The sequence below is a fragment of the Melospiza melodia genome, chromosome W (assembly GCF_035770615.1).
Source record: "Melospiza melodia melodia isolate bMelMel2 chromosome W, bMelMel2.pri, whole genome shotgun sequence".
In the NCBI taxonomy this organism is placed as follows: domain Eukaryota; kingdom Metazoa; phylum Chordata; class Aves; order Passeriformes; family Passerellidae; genus Melospiza; species Melospiza melodia.
In genome coordinates, this window is record NC_086225.1 from 58,872,153 (window position 1) to 58,879,057 (window position 6,905).

Consider the following 6,905-nt stretch of genomic DNA (forward strand, 5'->3'; position numbering starts at 1 on the left):
AATACAGAAAATATATATCTATGATTATATTAGAAGGTATTCTCTCTAATATATATAATATCTATGAATAGAATAAATAAAAATATCCATATAAATATCATTATAATTTTGAAAAATAAATTTACTTCCTAAATTTTAAATCTGGTTCAAATAAAGGGGTGTCCTTGGTTTTTATTTGGTTAGAGGCAGGAGTTTTATTTTAAATAATATAAGTAATATAGAAATGTGGATCTTAAGATAGAAAGATATAATGAATATATAAAGAGAAATTGCTAAACTATGCCTATAAATTTAAAGTTAAATATATGTAAGTAATATGAAGAGTTGTAGTATAGAATATAAATAACATTATATGGCAATATAAATTATAAATGGGAATATAAATATAAAAATATGTAAATATAGTTTAAGAGAAAGGGAATGTTTTGGCTTTTATTTAAGTAGAGGCAGGGTTTTTATTTTGAATATTATAAGTGTTCCAGAAGTAAAAATCTTGACGCAGAAATATTTAATCAATATAAAAAACATGAATAAAAATATATGAAAAATATAAATACCTACTCGCATCGGATGTAATATAGAATATAAATTTATTTATAAATTGACATTGGTAAAGATAAATGCATAAGTAAGCAATAGACATTAAAATACATTAATTATATATTATATATATATTATATATATTAATATACAATAATTTATTATATTACATTATATATACATTATATATTATATATATAAATATATATATTATATAAATTAATATACATTATAAATATGAATATAAAAATTGAACATGAGGATAAAATCTATTTAAATATTGTTTAAAACAAAGGTTGGGCTTTTTTATTCTTGTGTTAGAGGCAGGGTTTTTATTTTAAATAATATGAATGTAGATATTATTGTTATATATTTCTAAATATTGAGATATACAATCAAGATATAAATATATAACCGCAAAATATAAATAAATACAAATAATAGGAAGAGATGTAATGAAGAATACAAATAACAGTATACATAAGTATACATTTTAAATGTAAATGTGAATATGAACCTGAAAAATAGAATTAAAAAAAATATTTAAGTAGAGTTTTGAAGAAAGGGGTTCTTTTTGGCTTTAATGTGGATGGAGGCAAAGGTTTTATTTTAAATAATCCAAGTGTTACAGAAGTAAAAATAGTAACAGAAATACATACTTACTATGTAAAAATATTTGTAAAAATATACAAATAAAGTTTTAGGGATATATGCAATATGGAATAGAAATGTATTCATAAAAAGAAATGTATAAATGGACAGTGTACATCAATATACATTGTAAATAGAAATGTGAATATTAATATGAAAAAATATTTTAAAAAATATTTAATTATATTTTTAATTCTTTTTTTTTTTTGTGTTGTGTTTTGTTTGGTTTTGTTTTGTCTTTTACCCTATTAGATTAGAGGCAGAAGTTTTTTTTCCCTCTTCCCGGTTGTTTTGGGGCATGTATTTCAGAGCAGTTTTCGGCGGGGGTCGCCCCTGTTCTTTTTTGCCGCCTTCGCTGCCGCAGCCCCGAGGCGCGCTGCGCCCCCGGCTGGGGCGGGCGGCAGTGCTGCCGCCTTGTGGGCAGAGCGCGGTACTGCAGGCGTGCAGCGAGAGGCGGCCAGCTTGGGAGTGGCGCGTGGGCGATGTCGCGGAGTTTTGGTTGACCTTCTCAAGATGGCGGCGAAAAGGGCGGGAAAGTGGAGGACCGGGTGGGTGTTTAACTGCACTGCCTGCACGGAATACCGACGTCATGGCGGCCCCGACGGATTTTTCTGTGGCGTTTCATGTGTACCCGAGACATGCTGTGGGCTCAGCGGCGCCGCGGGCGGGCGTATTTTGGCGGGTTTGTGAGAGGCATCTGGGTAAACGCCTCGCTGTGCCGGGGTCCTCTCACGTCGGCTTTCCCGCCCTGAGGGAGCCGAGCCGGGCCGAATAGTTCCGAAGAGCCGAAGAGCCGAGTGTGGCCGGAAACAGCCGAGTTTCCCCGAAGACCGAGTGTGGCCGAAAAGAGCCGAGTTTCCCCGAAGAGCCCACTGTGGCCGCAAACAGCCGACTGCAACCGAAGAGCCCAGTGCGGCCGGAAACAGCCCAGTTTACACCAAGAGCCGATGATAGCCGACTGCAACCGATAGCCGACTGTAGCCGACTTGAGCCGCATTTAGACAATGTGCCGAATACGACCGAGTTTAGCCGAACTGAAACGAGTTTAGACCAAGAGCCGAAGCAAGCCCAATTCAGCCGAGTTTCATTCAACAGAACCGAACGACGCCGCAGCGCTCTGCATGCAGTGCGCCTGTGCAGACGGCAGGGATCGCTGTGCCTGCAGTGCGCCGGTGCACACGGCAGGGGGCGCTGTATAAAGTATAAAATATCAACTATCGATAAGAAGGGATAAAAGCTCTCTGTCAAGTGCAGCTGTAGAAAATTTCAGGCTCCCAGGGAATAAATCGTTTTCTTTAAATCATTTTCGTTTTGGAGTTTTTTTTACTCCCAGGTAGCCTGAAAGTTACTACTGCTGCTTTTTTATTCTAAAGCTAGAAAGGAAAACCAAGATTAGAAATGCAGGGAAAGAAAGAAAGTAAGAAAGTAAGAAAAAGAAAAAAAGGAAATAAGGAAAGGAAATGAAAGGAAGAAAGAAGGAAGGACAGGAAGGAAGGGAGGAAAGAAGGAAGACAGACAAAAAAAACCCAAAAACCAGGAGGGCAAGGAGAAACCTAGGGAAAAAAAATAAAAAGAAAAGAAAAAAGAAACCAACAAAAAACAAAGCCACAGGAAAAAACCTCGGGATGGGCGAGAAACACCCCCCCTCCCTGAAAAATCCAAGCTGGGCAAGAAACATCCCAGAAATACCACAAAAAAAAAAAAAAAAAAAAAAAAAAAAAAAAAAAAAAAAAAAACAGGGGGGAAAAAAAATAAAAACTGAAAAAAAAAAAACCAAGGGGGGCAAGGAAAAACCAGAAAAAACACCAAGATGGGCAAGAAGAAACGAAGAAAAAAACCCAAGAAGTGCCAGAAAAAAAAATCAAGAAACAAGGCAAGAAAGAGAGGCAATAAAGGCCACAAAAAATTCAAGAAAAAACCCAAGACATGCCAGAAAAAGGTACGAAAATGGTTCTGCCAGGTGCGATCAAGGTGAGCGGGGTCAGATTCAGGTCCAGGAGATGAACAAGTGTCAGATTAGTTTGGGGCACTGCTGTGCAATGCAGCTGTGACAGGATTTATGTTTAAATATAGTTTAAATAAATTGGGGATTGTTTGGCTTTTATTGGGGTATAGGCTGGAGATTTCATAAAAAATATAAAACTAGAAATCCAAATATATCATCTATATGTCGATATCAATAAATATTTAATATATATAAATATCAGTAAAAGAAATCTATTGTGTCAAAAGAGTATACCTATTATTATATAAAAAGGTATTCTCTCCAATATACATAATATCTATAAATATAACAAATGAAAATTACAAATATAGATGTGAATAGAATTATGACAAACAAAATTATTTTTAAAATTTTAAATGTGTTTTAAATAAAGGGGTGTCTTTGCTTTTTATTTCGTTAGAGGCAGGGGTTTTAATTTTAAATAATATAAGTACTATAGAAATGTAAATCGACATACAGAAATATATAATAAATATATAGAGATACAAAGATATAATGCCAAACTATGAATAGAAATCTATGTAAGTAACATGAAGAGATGCAATATATAATACAATTTTTATTATACAGTAATATAAATTCTAAATATAAATGCGAATATAATTGTGAAAAATATATGATGGGGGCTCGGAGCAGCCCAGGTGTGAGCTGTAATGATGATGGGGGCTCAGATCAGCACCAGGTGTGAGTGTGAGGATGATGAGGGCTCGGAGCAGCCCAGGTGTGAGTGTGAGGATGATGAGGGCTCGGAGCAGCCCAGGTGTGAGTGTGAGGATGATGAGGGGCCGGCTCCTGCCGGGGCGAGGCTGTTTTAGGGGGAGGCTTTGCCTCAGCTCCCTTTTGCATGGAGCTGCTGAGTGGAGGGGCTTATGGGGCGCTCCCGGCGCTGTCTCATGGAAGGACTGCGAGAGCTTCCCACAGGGTCGGGGGCAACACCTGGATCCGCGCTTGGGTACGTGGAGCATCGCTTAAAGGAGGTGCCGAGGGACGAATCTTTGTGCCGGGGAGCAGCGGCCGAACAGGTGAGCCCGTGTGGGTTCGGAGCGGGGAATTTTCTCCTTCCCCTTTGCAATTTCATCTTGCCAGTCCCTCCCCGGGTCCCCAGGAACAAAAATGGAGCTTATGAAGACAAAAGGAATTAAGGAGAAGGAAGCAGCTCCTCTTCTTTTATTGTCTGCGTTTGACCTGAGGGGATCCCTCTTGACTTGTGGTTTGAAGGGTGTTGATTGCAGGAAAAGCTGCCTTTTCCAGGCTGTTAGGGGTATCCCGGGGGTGACAGGGAATCCCTGCGTTCTATTCTAAGGGGAAGGGGAAAAGTATTCTTGTGGTATTCTGGGTTTGATTTGAAGGCAGCCACCCCATTTGCACCACCCTCGGGTTTAAATGGAGGGGGCAGCCCTGGTGTCCCTCCTTTTCAAGGGTTTGCATGGAGGTCGAAATCGCCCTTTCCCATCACTCGAAGGCTTTCATTTGGGGAGCGCCCCTTCTTTTCTGCTCTCCTAGGGGGTGAAATTGGAGGGGAGAACACATTTCTTTGCCCTTGTTGAAGTGAGGTGCGCCCCGTCTGCGGTTTCGGGGTTGGCTTGCGGGAAGCCGCAGCTCCGGCAGCGTTTGCAGGGCTGCAATGGGGCTGTGCCGCTGCATTGGAGGGCGCTGCCCGTGCCCGCGGCCCGGCCCGGAACGTTCCCGCTCGGGAGCGCTGCTGGCACGGCCCGGGCAGCTGCCGGGGCGCACGGGGGATTCGGCGCGGCCGGGCCGGCCGAGGGCGGCAGTGGCGGAGCCGCGCCGGTGCGAGCCGTGCGGAGCCGAGCGGAGCCGGGCCGGGCCGGCCGAGGGCGGCAGAGGCGGCGCGGGCGCTGCTGCGCCGGCCCGGGCGGTGCCGGCCGCTCCGTCCGCTCCGGGCGCGGGGCTCGGGCGCCGCCGGTAGCCCCGGGCCCGGTGCCGGCCCCGCCGGGCAGGGGCAGCGGGCGGGGCTCCCCGGGACGGCGCCGGCCCCGCGCGCCGGAGCGGCCGCCGCAGGAGCCGCTTTCCTGCCGGGAGCCGCGCTCCGTCCGGGGCCGGCAGCGAGCGCGGGGTTCGGCCGCTCCACGTTCGGCGGTGCCGTGGCTCGGAGGCGCTTTGGAGGCGGTGATGGCATCGCTGGGTTCGGTTTGCAGCGGGTGTCCGCTAAGGGATACGGTGTTCTTCCTGAGCGGCACGGTTCTCGGTGCCGGTAGGGATGATAAAGGTTCGTTTCGGATTGGGTTTTGTAGTCGGATATATATTTTTTTGCCGGGGTATTATGTTTAGAAGGGCGCGCAATGTTTTTTACGGGTCGTAGCGCGAAGCAGCGGTTCGCATTTTAATTCTGTTGCGGTGGCTTTTATTAGCGTGAGTGTGTAGTGTTTGTTTTGGGGGGCTTGGGGAAGCGTCCTGTCGTTCACAGCAGCGGGTTTTTAATCTCGATAATTGCATGTGTGTTTATCGTCTTCCAGGGCTTTTATTTGTTTGGTTTGTTTGATTGTAGTGTATGTTTTATGGTTACGGGTAATTTGGGGGACATTGTTTATGGTTACGTTTGTCTTTAGTCTTTGTGTTTGTTTCTAGGTGGTATTTTTATTTTGATAGCTTGAGGCACTATGGGTTTATTCAGTTGGGAATAAGTTTTTTGTTGCAGATTTCAGTTTATTTGGTTTTTGGTATTATTCTTGTTGTTGGTTTCTTTATTTTCTTTTTTTGGTGGTTGTTGTTGCTGTCTTTTAATGTATTTGAGTATTGTTTATCAGGGTTTATTTTGGGAACGTGGGTATTTATATGGTGGGTTTCTAAAGTATTTATTTATTTGGGTAGTTAATTTCTTAGTTTTTAGTGGTTGAGATGTTTTTCCATTTTGTTAATTAGTTCAGGTTTTAAAGTTATTTTTACAGAGGATTGTTTATTCTTTGAGTTCGTGTGGAGGTAGAATTGCGTTGGTTTTTTCTTTTTTAGTAACGTTCAGGGTCAGTGGCACTGTCTTGAGTTTAGTAGATTGGTTTGACTTTTTTTTAGTACTTTTTGTAATTTGCTGTGTGTGTTTCTAGAGGATTTTCTTTTATTTTGGTTCCATTTTTCTGTCGTGATGAGAATTGTTATTGAAAAGAGTGTTCTTTGTTTTTTCGCTGACACTTGTTTGGCTGTTGGAGGTATCTTGATGTTTTTGGAAGATATTGGTGGGAATTTGATGCTGTTTGTTCTGTCATTTCATTTAGGAATTGGATTTTAAATATACAATTATGACTCTAACTATATTGAAACAAAAGAAATAGATGTGTAGCAGTGGGAATGAGCCAATTTTATTTTTATATATTCGGTCAATTTTTAAAATTTAACATGTAACATGAGTCATTATATGTTACAATAAGTTATTCTAATTTTAATAGAGTATTGTGTATGTTTTTAGATATATGAATAGAGAATATAAATGTAAATACAACCCAAACAAAAATACAAATATATAAATGTATTGCAACTATATGCAGATATATAAAAAATTAATAATAAATTGTAAATATAAAATAACATAAATTGATACAATATATAATACAAGTGATACTGCATATATTTTATGAAAAATATTATAGGAAATGGATATAAAATAGATATAAATACGGATGTGATCTATCTATCTATCTATATCTATCATTTGTTGTATATTATGATAAATACAACTATAAAAAAGCATTTAGGTAGT